The sequence below is a fragment of the Lithobates pipiens genome, unplaced genomic scaffold (genome assembly GCF_037356315.1).
Source record: "Lithobates pipiens isolate NorthernLeopardFrog02 unplaced genomic scaffold, aLitPip1_a1.2 Scaffold_8, whole genome shotgun sequence".
In the NCBI taxonomy this organism is placed as follows: Eukaryota; Metazoa; Chordata; class Amphibia; order Anura; family Ranidae; genus Lithobates; species Lithobates pipiens.
This window is the reverse complement of record NW_027507903.1, coordinates 272,894,530-272,908,629: the sequence shown is the minus strand read 5'-3', so window position 1 is coordinate 272,908,629 and position 14,100 is coordinate 272,894,530.

Here is a 14,100-nt window from a genome sequence, read left to right as displayed (position 1 = left end):
GTTAATTTTAACCTATTCATTGCACATTATAATAGTAATGGTTCAGGTAATCATATGGTGATCCTCTGAATAGAAAACACGTGTTTGTATAGATGCTTCAAACAACTGAGCCAGTCAGTAAGTAAGTGAATCCATACTTTACTGGTGATTTACTGCGCTTCCTAGTGAATTCTATTAGATAAAGTGCTAATGTGCTATAGCACTTAAATATGCATAAATCAACATGTGCATCAATTCATATACCAAATGCAAAACTCATCAATATACAAACATGAGATAAAGATAAACTACATGCAGTTCAGAAATTCAAAAGTAATCATGTTGCCAGTGAAAAAAGAGCATAAAAGTTCATCAGAATTAGTGTAAAGTTAATCAAATATCAAACTGGAAAGTGCTCAGTGCTTGTGTAAATTCACTGTAAGACAAAGTATGCGGACACCAACCAAAGTGTGCACTCACCCACAGGTATGGACCACTTGAGCTTATGCCGAAGTGGCTCAACAACACTTAAATGATTATGTATCTACCCGATGATATGGGGATTCTCTCATGTGCTCCAGATTATAGAAGCAAAGCAATCACAAAGTGGACATAGCATGATACCGTTTATTAAAAGCAATCTTTAATCAGTTGAGATCCGCGCTATAGCCAAATGACGGCTACAGTGCGGACCTCCTTTGCCGGGACTACGCACGGCGCGCTCTGTGATCGGCGAGTCTATGAGACTCGCCTGATCACCAATCCGAGCAAGGGGTCAATCCCGACCCCTTACCACGTGATCAGCTGTCAGCCAATGACAGCTGATCATGTGATACAACGGAGCCGGTAATCGGCTATTATTCCTCCTCGCGCTGTCAGAAAAAAAAGAGCCGATCACCGGCGGCCGTGATCGGGACATCAGTCCCGATCACGGCCAGCCCTGCCAGTGCCCACCTGCCCCCTGCCAGTGCCACCTCATCAATAAATAAGTGCCCCCCGTCAGTGCCACCCAGCAGTGCCCACAGTGCCACCCAGCAGTGCCCACAGTGCCACCCAGCAGTGCCCGCAATCTGCCTCAACAACGGTGCTGCACCCTAGTGCCACATATCCGTGCCCATCAGTGTCATCTACCAGTGCCCATCAGTGCCCATCAGTGCCGCCCATCAGTGCCCAGCAGTGCCACCTATCAGAGCCACCTATCAGTGCCACCTATCAGTGCCCATCAGTCCCATCTATCAGTGGTACCTATCAGTGCCCCTTAGTGCCACCCATCCGTGCCACCCATTCGTGCCACCCATCCGTGCCATCTTATCTGTGCCCATCTGTGCCCATCAGTGCCGCCTTATCTGTGCCCATCAGTACTACCTTATCTGTGCCTATCGGTGCCACCTTGACTGTGCCTATTGGTGCCACCTTAACTATGCCTATCAGTGCCCACCAGTGCAGCCTATCAGTGCCCACCAGTGCAGCCTATCAGTGCCGCCTCATCGGCGCACTTCAATGAAGGAGAAAAATGACCTGTTGGCAAAATTTTATAACAAACTATTAAACATGATTTTTTATTTTATTTTTATTTTGCATCTTTTTTTGTTTGTTTAGCAAAAAATAAAACTCCCAGCTGTAATTAAATACCACCAAAAGAAAGCTCTATTTGTGGGAAAAAAATGATAAAAATTTAATTTGGGTACAGTGTTGTATGCCCGCGCAATTGTCATTCAAAGTGCATCAGCGCTGAAAGCTGAAAATTTGGTCTGGGCAGGAGGGGGCTTAAGTGCCCAGTAAGCAAGTGGTTAAAAACATGTGGAATGTCCCTCTCATATTATAGTGTTGTGTCCCTGTACTAGGAATGATCTGCCAGCTGTACAGTCTGTGTACTCTGCTGCCCTGTGAGTCCTGGAGCCAGCTTGCATTCTGATGGGTGGAAGTGACGACCAAACGTTACCAGTAAGAGTGCCCCTAAGCGCTTTGTCATCTAGACATCATCAGGAGGTGTGGTCACATCTAAGGATTAGCCGAACACCCCCCTGTTCGGTTCGCACCAGAACCTGCGAACAGACCTAAACTTTGTGAACTTTAGAACCCTATTAAAGTCTATGGGACTCGAACGTTCAAAATCTAAAGTGCTAATTTTAAAGGCTAATATGCAAGTTACTGTCCTAAAAAGTGTTTGGGGACCTGGGGACATTGATCAATGCAAAAAAAGTTTTAAAAACTGTCGTTTTTTCAGGAGCAGTGATGTTTCATAATGATTAAAGTGAAACAATAAAAGTGTAATATTCCTTTAAATTTCGTACCTGGGGGGTGTCTATAGTATGTCTGTGAAGGGGCGCATGTTTCCCGTGCTTAGAACTGTCCCTGCACAAAGTGTCATTTCGCAAGGGAAAAAAGGATTTTAAAATCACTTTGAATTGTCGGCTTCCGTAATACAAAGAACACTCAATGAGTGTTCTCTATATTACAGAGCCGACAATTTATTCATTGATAAAAAAAAAAAGTGTGGGGTTCCCCTAAATTCAATTACAAGGCCCTTCAGGTCTGGTATGGATATTAAGGGGAACCCTATGTCAAATTAATTTTTTTTTTTACGTGGGGGTCCCCCTAAAAATCCATACCAGACCCTTTATCTGAGTACGCAACCTGGCAGGCCGCAGGAAAAGAGGGGGGGACGAGAGAGTGCCCCCCCTCCTGAACGGTACCAGGCCACATGCCCTCAACATTGGGAGGATGCTTTGGGGGTCTGTGACCCCTCCAAGCACCCTGTCCCCATGTTGATGGGGACAAGGGCCTCATCCCCACAACCCTGGCCGGGGGTTGTGGGGGTCTGCGGGCGGGGGGCTTATCAGAATCTAGGGGACCCCCATATCCCAGCCCCCCGTTTGAAATGGTAAGGGGGTACAAAAGTACCCCTACCATTTCACAAAGAAAGTGTAAAAAATAGTTAAATAATACAAACACACTTTTGAAAAATTCCTGTATTAAAAATAAAAAAATAAAAAAAAGATTCCAGCGGTGCTAATCCACTCTTGCTATCCAGCGATGGCTCATCTGATCCAGCGACGGGTGATTTTCAGTCCAGCGCAGTCCATCCATCCGTCTTCTGTCTCCACTGAGGAGACACTGGGGGGATCCCAGCGCTGACGTTTCTTATATTAGGAGGGCGGGGCCACCTGTCACCTGACCCCACCCCCTCTGATGCTGGTGAGGGAAGCCAGGGGTTCCCCAATGACGTATGGGTGACCCTGCCCCCTCTGATGTAACACAGGCTTCATTACTGATTCATGGAACTGAACCAAAGATGTGTGACTTAACATAAAAGTTTCATGAAACTATATTGGAACTAAGGAACAATAATAAGTTCATGTCTTATATACATAACTCTCTTTTATATTCACCACCAACAGGGCCAGATTAAGAGCATCATGTGCTTGGTGCTGAGGATTTTGGTGGGCCTTTTACTGGGCACCCTTCTGCTTTCCAAGAGCCTGTACTGGCATGCTCCCAAACTCAAAAGTGTGCAGCCGCACAGGCATAACACTAGGGAAGCCTGGAATTTGATTTGGCAAGTTTCTGTAAGGGCCATGCATTGGCGTGCACTCTGAGCTGAAAGAGTGCAGCTGCGCAGGCCTAACACTATGGAAGCCCCAGACTTCTGTAAGAGCCCTGCATTGGCGTGCCTTAGGCTTCTGTTAGGACTGCTCATGCAGTGCCCATTATCAATCTCACCACCCTGCCCAGGCGGTGCATGTGGAATGCAGGGCCCGTCAGGGGAGATCTCTTCCCGTAGACCCATTGCTTTCCTTGTCCTTTCTGGGTGGCTGGGCCTATATTAAGGTAAGGGCCTGGAGCTGCAGCTCCAATAGCCCCTACGTTAATCCAGCCCTGCCTGCAGCTTAGTTCAGGATCACTGATACTGCACCCAAGCTTGCTGTCACCCCCCTCACAAACTGGAAGACATAAATTGTTTTTACAGTTTTGCAGATGCCCATCAAAGGGAGGAGAATTTGCGACAGATGTCAGAGTGTTGAGAGAATGTCAGAGTGGTGAGAAGATTTTGGCCACCATATTTTCTATACTCCTATTTTAAGATACAGCACTACCAATTTTTGGGACACCCACACACTTTTATGAGAAGTATTCCACTTTTCTCATTAGAATTACAAAAACAAAATTTTTGAACATTCCAACATCAGTTATTTACCACTGGCCATTGGAAGGTTGAAAAAGAGGGACTGTGACTTGTAGACCTTTTGTGTATTTAGGCGGACCTCCAGCTGTTGCGAAACTACAAGTCCCATGGGACATTACAAGGCTGACAGTTACAAGCATGACTCCCACAGGCAGACGCATGATGGGACTTGTAGTTTCGCAACAGCTGGAGGGCCGCCAGTTTGAGACCACTGACCTAGGAGGTACAGAATATGCCCCCTTCAATCAAGTTTCAGGTCCCCTTCAAAAATTATTTTGATAATTTCTTGTTTGCAAATCAGGTTATTGGTAAAACTGTTATTTGCCTCTGTTTGTCACAATATCAATAGATATCGCTATGTTGTATTCAGGTGGAAAGACATGATGTTATTACATATAACTGTGTTGTGCACTAGATAAAGGACATGAAATTATCTCATATTATCGTATATCAATGTGAAACAAACAATGTAGCGCTAGAGAAAGAAAAAATAAATGTACAAAAAATCTAAAAACTATTTGTACAAAAAGTGTAAGCAACCTGTGTTGAACCACAGGAACGTCTCACACTTATCTGTGTGAACAACAATATGTATAATGTGCAATCCCAATGGAATACACATACAACTTATATGTGAAAAAAAAACGTGATATCAATAAAGTCACATAGCAGAAAATTCAAACAATTAATAGTGTATCAATCTGTACGAGAGTCCTCATATAACATTTAAGCAAAGTGTCAACGGTGAAGTACGGGGGGTGGGGACCATGTTCCGGGCATGGAGCTTGGCCCGGGCACGCCACACATCCTCCGTCCTTACCAACATCACGTGGACCTCACGTGACACAGGGCGGCATACTATAGCAGAACAACGCCGCCCATGGTACGATCCGCCCACATTCACAGGTTATATTTTGGTTATATTTTTTATAGTTATTACCTGGTATCATTGTTCATTGTGACCTATATTCATATTAAGAGTGTTGACAATACTAGATTGGAGTTTATTGTGAATATTGATTGCAAATTTTCAATCTAGGTATGTTTATCATTGGACTGTTTTATGCACATGTCTAATTGATTGATGTCAATTTCCTGTCCCGCCCATCGTTATGGGCGGACCAAATTCAGAGTAATGCATTTATAAGAACAGCAATGTGGGGGGACATGGTATGCCCCTGTTGATGACCGCTTGTGTCGAAATGCGTCGGGCCGCATTACTTGCACCCCACATTGCTTTTTTTAAATCGATTTTACTTTCAGTGATCACTTTTATGTTTTTGTTAAATGCGTATATTTTAATAAAACCAACTGGTTTATTTTTGACCTACACTATCCGGAGCCCCCTCTTCTTTTTTTGTTTTTCGGTTTATGTGATATTCCTTGGAGCTCCCATCTAAAATCAAAGCTTTGTTACTCCCTACTTTGGAGACATTGCCTCTTTGGGCTATGGAAAACTCTGACCGGTGAACACCTGGACCTCTTTCCTTTGTCTGAGATAGAGGACGTCTATGGGAGGATTGTTGGTCGAGACCGATTTCCATTAAGAGCTGGAATACAATCCCTTTTTGGATTACACGCACTTTTGACCCACTGTTGTACGACAGGTGGGTCCAACATTTCCAGTAAGGGTATTCAACTTATCTCTATTGATTGCTGTGTCTTCAGACATTACTACAGACAAGCTGATCTCTGTCGGTGGTTTTCCTGGAGTCTTAATCCTGGGTCCCCAAGAGAGAATTGGTTGACTTTGCTTAACCACTTGACCACTGGGCACTTAAACACCCTTAATAACCAGACCAATTTTCAGCTTTCGGTGCTCTCACATTTTGAATGACAATTACTCAGTCATGCAACACTGGACCTATATGAAATTTTTGTCCTTTTTTTCACACAAATGGAGCTTTCTTTTGGTGGTATTTAATAACCGCTCGTTTTTTTTTTTTTTGTGCTATAAAAGAAAAAATACAGAAAATTCTGTAAAAAAATGAATTTTTCTTTGTTTCTGTTATAAAATGTAGCAGATTAGTAATTTTTTCTTCATACATTTTGGCCAAAATTTATACTACTACATATCTTTGGTAAAAATAAGTACACATTGGTGGATATTATTTGGTCTTTGTGAAAGTTATAGAGTCCACAAGCTATGGTGCCAATATCTGAAAATTGATCACACCTGAAGTACTGACGGCCTATTTCAATTCTTGAGACCCCAACATTCCAGAAAAGTACAAATACCCCCCCAAATGACCCCTTTTTGGAAAGAAGACATTCCAAGGTATTTAGTAAGAGGCATGATGAGTTTTTTGAAGTTGTCATTTTTTCCCAAAATTCTTTGCAAAATCAAGATTTTTTTTACTTTTTTTTTTCACAAAATTGTCATATTATCAGTTTATTTCTCACACAGCATATGCATACCACAAATTACACCCCAAAACACATTCTGCTATTACTCCCGAGTACGGCAATACTACATGTGTGAGACTTTTACACAGTGTGGCCACATACAGAGGCCCAACATGCAGGGAGCGCCATCAGGCGTTCTGGAGCACCCAGGACAATTCTGACATTTCTCTCTTACATGTAAAAATCATAATTTATTTGCTAGAAAATTACATAGAATCCCAAAACATTATATATGTTTTTTTAGCAAAGACCCTGGAGAATACAATGGTGGTCGTTGCAACTTTTTATCTCGCACGGTATTTGCGCAGCAATTTTTCGAATGTAAACATCCCTTGTAATAGGAATATGGCATGACAGGTCCTCTTTACAGTGAGATATGGGGTCAATAAGACCCCGCATCTCACCTCTAAGCTGGGAAGCCTGAAAAAAATAAAAAAAATAAAAAAAATAAAAAAAAAAGATTCTGGATTTGATCGTATTGGCGACTCGGTAGAAGCACCGGAGGGCGGTGGGAGGAGGGGGTGTCTATGGCTGGGTATTGCAGGGTATCACCGACTATGGCTGGGTATGGCTGGGTATCTCAGAGTATGGCTGGGTATCTCAGAGTATGGCGTTGCAGAGTATTGCATTGCAGAGCATTGCAGGATATTGGCGAGTGTTGCAGAGCATTGCAGAGTGTTGCAGGGTATTGGCGGGTGTTGCAGAGCATTGCAGAGCATTGCAAAGTGTTACAGGGTATTGGCGGGTGTTGCAGAGCATTGCAGAGTGTTGCAGGGTATTGGCGGGTGTTGCAGAGCATTGCAGAGCGTTGCAGGGTATTGCAGAGTGTTGCAGGGTATTGCAGAGTGTTGCAGAGTGTTGCAGGGTATTGCAGAGTGTTGCAGGGTATTGCAGAGTAATGCAGGGTATTGCAGAGTATTGCAGGGTATTGCAGAGTATTGCAGAGTATTGCAGAGTATTGCAGGGTAATTCAGAGTATTGCAGGGTAATGCAGAGTATTGCAGGGTAATGCAGAGTATTGCAGAGTATTGCAGTGTATTGCAGAGTAATAGCAGGGTATTGCAGAGTATTGGCAGGGAATTGAGGGGTTCATTTTCGGTGAGCAGCGATGTGGGCACTGCAAATGCAACCCACATCGCTGCTGACACCGATCTCTTCCCCCTCCGCTGTTCCGATCGGTACAGAGAGGGGGAGGGAGGAACTGGCGTCATAACATGACGCCGGTTTGTTTACAAGTGATCACTCCGTCATTTGACGGAGCGATCACGTGGTAAACGGCCGCTATGAGCGGCCGTTTACCGTGATCCGTGATGCGCCGGGTCCTATGGACCCGGCGGTCACAGATGCTCTCGAGTGCGCGCCCCAGGGGGCGCGCGAGAGCGGAATTCTGGGAGGACGTCATATGACGGCCTACCAGAGTTAAGAAACCTCCCTGTAGCCGTCATTCGGCTATAGGGCGGTTGTTAAGTGGTTAAATATTATATGAGGACTCTCGTACAGATTGATACACTATTAATTGTTTGAATTTTCTGCTATGTGACTTTATTGATATCACGTTTTTTTTTTTTCACATATAAGTTGTATGTGTATTCCATTGGGATTGCACATTATACATATTGTTGTTCACACAGATAAGTGTGAGACGTTCCTGTGGTTCAACACAGGTTGCTTACACTTTTTGCACAAATCGTTTTTAGATTTTTTGTACATTTATTTTTTCTTTCTCTAGCGCTACATTGTTTGTTTCACATTTATTGTAACTTTGTTTGAGTGTTAGCTGCTTGTTGTATTTCAGTAGTGCAGTGTTTTCCCCTCTTTCTTTTTATCTCATATCAAGGAGAGGACATACTGCCTTCACATATCATTTTGCTCTTTACTGGAGGCAAGTCATACTTATATCACATATCACCATGCTGTAGACTGGAGTGGGGACATGATGCCATCACACATTACTACATCCACAAAATTCACTTTAAGAAGTAATTGAGGTATGGGTTTGGACATAATGATCACACCACACCATATCCCTGTAGTGAAGGCATACATTTTTTTAATGTTTTCACTATCTCAGCTTGCTTTCTTTGGATGAAAATAAGGAATTGTTGGAATTTGTAGCCTGGCTGGGAAACATACACAATATCAGCAGGAAAATATAAATTAATCTCAGCTACCATTTGATTATTAATGTATGTTATTATGATATCAGGGAACTACTAAATAATCATGTAATTTGACATGCATTATACATCATCATAGCAAATAATAGTCAAATAAAAATACAACAAGACTATTATGAAGCTGAATGTTAAAACACAAAATTCTGCTATTTCAAACAAATACAAATTGTATTGCTTCAGATTACAGTCTTTTATTTTCTTACTATATACACTAAAAGCAAGTCTTTAGCAAATACATAAATGTACAGATTCCCTTGTAGAACTGAATAGAGTTTACTTCCTTGTCATCACATGTTGCTTTTGAATAGTCTTGAGATGTATTATTTTGGTTTTACTGTACCCTCCATTCAAAAACTATAATTCATTTAACAGCCCTGTTGTGATAATGGGCAATAAGTTTATGGCGTATGTAGCTATTGTAAAATATTTTTACAATTAGAAAATTTGAGAGCATTTTAAAGGCTTAAAGTATTAACTTGAATCATTGATTTATGTTTACAAATCACTTAATTGCATAAGCGTAATATACAATAAAAGTTCTAACCTCTTGTGTAATAGTTATTATTGTAATCGTCTTTCCATTATAACTCTAATACTTAGGGGCTTATTTATAACAGTCTTAAAATAATGGTTTCTTGTTTAGATGAACAATGGCATTATTTAACTTAAAGCAAAGTTCCACCCAGCGCATGTGGTTTTCGATTGATAAAGTCCATTAATTTCAAAATACAAATGTTAAAAGCAATCAAAATTTTGAAATACTTTCATACAACATTCAAATGTACTAAGAATTTTCATATGAATTTTCCTAAGAATTTTTGAATGAATGTTCATTCAAAATTCTTCTAGTGTATACCCAGATTAGGGTATTGTCTTCATACACTTCTATATTGATAGCCAGTGTTCCAGTGCTGCTGCTATTAGACTGGATGGTTTTTCACTAGAGGTTTCATAACCAAAGCAAATATTAGTGGAGACAAGGGACATAATTTCCCTGGTGCTATTGGTTATACTAAATGGGGTTGATAGTATGCCTGATGTATATCAAAACTCAAATGAGTCCGCATGGATCTGTTGCGTAATCTTACATTATTGGAACTTTTTCGAATCATTGTGGCCATTGGGTGAGAGATTACGCAACAGACGAGTTATTTTCTGGTCTGATAATTTGAGTGTGGTTCAGGTGATCAACCAACTTTCCGTCAAATCCCCTCCGGTTGTTTCATTGCTGCGTTTTCTTGTTCTTAAATGTTTGCAGTTGAACATTTGGTTTAGGGCTAAACATGTACCTGGAATTTTCAATGACTTTGCCGATGCATGCACTCATTCTTGGCTCCACCGCTTTTGCTCTCTGGCTCCTTCAGCATTCCTAGAAGGCCTTCCTTGTCCGACCTATATGTGGAACCTCATTTTCGATGGCTGATAGATCTTCTCCAGGCTTCGCTTTCTCTGAACACATGGGTTTCTTACCGACAGGTCTGGGATTACTGGGTTCAGGCATCTCATGGTGAGTTCTCTTTTTCATCCTATACTGATAGTCTTGCTCTTCTTTCTTACCTTTTGCATTTACTTCAAAACAGTTTATCTGGCTCGACAGAGTGTTCCACAATGTCTGCTTTGTCCTCTTGATTCAGACTTCTTCGGTGGGCAGATTTTTCTGGTGCGGTGCATTTTGCAAGGTTGGTGGCACATGACTCATACCCTGGATTTTCATTACCTAGTTTCTCTCCCTATCCTTGTTGATATGCTTTCACTTTTACCATCAGTGTGTTTTTCTCATTTCAAGACCCTATTATTCCTAGTTGCCTTCTCCTGGGCATTTTTTGGTGCCTTTCAAATTGGAGAATTTGTATCCAAGTCCAGTCTTCCATCTATACGGGGGTCCGCTTTGTCCTGTTTTGTAAGCCTCTCATTTTTTTGGCTGTACGCCCATCGTCCTCCACCTTCCTTGTTCAAGCTGATTCCTCCTCATTGAACAGGTTTACATTTTTGCATATTTTTCGTTTTTGTCTTACAAAAATAAGCCTTTCCCAGCCTTCTTTCTGCATTGGTGCTGCTACTGCGGCTTTTGGCATGGGCTTTTCTGATACAGAGCTTCAATGTTTGGGTATATGGGAAGCTTTGCGTTTTTCATTATATATTTGCCCACTTATTGTTTTTGATCATCGTGACTCTTTCATTTATTGGGCCTCCCGTCGAGCTGATGTCCAGGGTTATGGAAGGAACCTGGGCTTCGTTTATGAGGTTATCAGAGTTTGTTGACAGGGTATGCAAGGCTTATGCTGGTCATGAGTTCTACCTGAATGACTAGGACTCAGTTTGCTCATTTCTGGTCCCATTGTATTGATTCTCCATGCTGGCGGAAATGACATTGGTAGATCACGTTCAGTTGATCTAATTTCTACTATGAAAAAAGACATTTATCATTGCTGTGCTTTTTTTAGCAATTCATTTTAGTCTGGTCTCAAATCGTTCCTCGCCTGGTCCACGCTTGGAATACTTTTGCCAGAAGGTAAATGCCCAGGTCTCCAAATTTGTTAGGAAAATTGGGAGTATTTTTATCCGTCACCAGGTTTTTGAGGGTGTAAATGATCATTTATTGAAACCAGATAGTGTTTACCTGAATAATGTTGACCTGTATATTTTTAACCTCAGCCTCCAGTCTGGTATTGAATGTGCATTGGCTGCGGTGGGGTGCTCGACAGATAACCACTGATGCGCAGGTGGCAGTTTTTGGACCTTGCCAGCAAAAATATTTGCCATAATGGGCTATGCCCTTTTTTGAAATTTGGGATTAGTTAATGTTTGTCCAACACTTCTAGTAAGGACAGGCCCCGCTTTAACTTGGTTATACTAATGTTGAAACATGCTCATAGTACATCTGTGACTGGCACATGTTTTTTCTTTAAAATTATCTGTTTCAAATCCTTAAATAAAGCTGTGGTCGCTCTGATCGACCAGGTTGAGGCCGACCACCCTTTTCGCTCCCTTCCCCCCTTATAAAATTTAAAATGTTTCACATGTTACTGCTATGCATGGCCAAGCAATGAGCGCTGCCCACTTGGGTTGGTCTGAATTACTTAAGTGGTGTTAGAGGCCCTGTACTAGAGGTTCGCTCCCAACTGGGGAGCGTCTGCCAGTATATTTACGCCTAGGTTTGGGGCTGTTTACTGTGTCTTCCCCTAAGTGCTATTGTATCTTCTGTCCTTGAAAGTGTACCTGTTCCATCGATGTTGACCATGCCTCTGTAATGTTTTCTTTCATTTAATAAAGGAATTACAAAAAAAAAATAAAGCTGTGGCCTTGCTCTTTACAATGATATGTTTGTATGTGTGGTTTATTCAAGAGGTTTTCTTATTCTTCAATAGTTTTTTAGGCTTATGCCCCTTAACAGTAATACTGTAATACTGTATTTAGATAAAATAGTGAATTTCAAGGTATGTAAAGTACTGTTAACTTGTTATGTATTGGTGGAAAAGAAAAAAAATAGGATAAAACAGTAAAATGTAAATAGATGACTTTAAAAATAGGTCTCCTGGAGAGGAAATCATTCTTAAAATGTCAGATAAAAATTATATTGATTATTTTATTCCTGTAGCTATAAAAAAAATTAGCTTTGTGTGTACTAGAATAGAACAGGCTAAATGGTTTAGTCAATGTTTGAAATCAATTTCTGAACTGATATATATTAAAAGGGAATTTGTTCTTATCAAATGCTATTTACATAGGTAAAACTAGCAATTTCTCCTAAATGTCAAAATATTATTATTTTACAACAATACAAGCTAAATCCTGCACCCTAGATATGTCATTCACCATCTTAACTCTTTAAATCTTAAATATTTAAATCAATGACCCTCACTCACTGAAGGATATTGGACAAGAAGAATTGAATACAGAATGAAGTATATTATTTTTTATAGAAATATAAATGTTTGGAACACGCAGATAAACTAACTATCTAATTAAAATACAATAGTACATGGCCAAGATAGTGCATGGGCTCAAAGCCAACAATTTCAAAGTATTTACATTTATAGGAAGCTGTGCTTTTTTTATTGCAGTGACTGTATTAAAGAAAATCTGCCATCAACAACTGAGTAAGATGCATTTCATTTAAACCAATAAGTGACTGACAAGTTTCACATTAATTCCAGGGTAGTGAAGCAAATGGTTGGCATCCTGGTAAGTGTGGTGAATTAATAAATTTGTGTCAATCAGTGGCAACTTCCATTAATGGCTTTTCAAGCAGCTGTTTAGCTTAGAGAAAAATGCAATTTTACATAATGCTCTTTGAACTTAGGTGACATCCTGTTGCTTTTGATTTTACCCTTCCTGAAAATAACAGGACCATAATGAAGACACGGAGCATACAGTATATCCAAAAGTGTGCAGTGCAAAGTATAGAACGTTCCATGTTAGTCTTTGCTTACTTTACAGAGGGACATTACTTTTTATCCATATTATTCAGGGAATTTGCTTTTTCTTTCTTCTGTCCAGATTACAGACAATAGAAAATTGATATTTCAACAGTGCAAACAAATTACAACTGCCCTCACCTATAACTGGCCCTTGTAGCAAGGAGCACATGGAAGGACAACACACACATTTTGAGAGCCTCCAGAGTGGAAGCACATGCATTATAATGGATAGGCAAAGGACAGGGGAGTCTGGAGGGAGCCCACCCCTCAACGCATACTGTTAGGCTGGATAATTTGATTGTTTGCAGGCTGGTTTGTAAGTTGAGCAGGGAATTTCTCTGGCTTTGTTTTGCATGTGTAGCTCTTCCATGTGCTCCTTGCTGAAAAGGCCAGTTATAGGTATGTGCAGTGGCCATTTGTTTGTACTGTAGAAATATTGGTAACAGGACGCACTGGACACCTTTGCTGCCATAGTGGTATGTGCTTGGTGTCCAGTGTGCCCCTGTGCCTTTAAGGAGGGGTGGGCTCCCTCCATTCCCATCTGCACTCTGCCTATACATTATGGGACAGAGCTCTGTAGCTTACGCATGTGTTTACAAATGTGTGCAGACTAAACCCTTGTTTTTAACGCATACTGTTAAACTGGATAATTTGGTTGTTTGCAGGCCAGTTGGTAAGTTAAGCAAGGAATTTCTCTGGGTTTCTTTTGCAATAAAAGAGATTTGGCTTTTGAACTATCTTAGTTCAGGCTTCTATCAAACAATAAAAAAACTGGTAAACTTGCCAAAAAGAAGAAAAGGGTGCATTTTAATTGAATTGGCTAATGTATTTTGCTTAAAATGCATAATTTGTTCATGTGATAAGAAAAAAAAAAAACGTGACAGCTACCTTTAAATTAAACCCTTCAGGTCTGGTATGGATATTAAGGGGA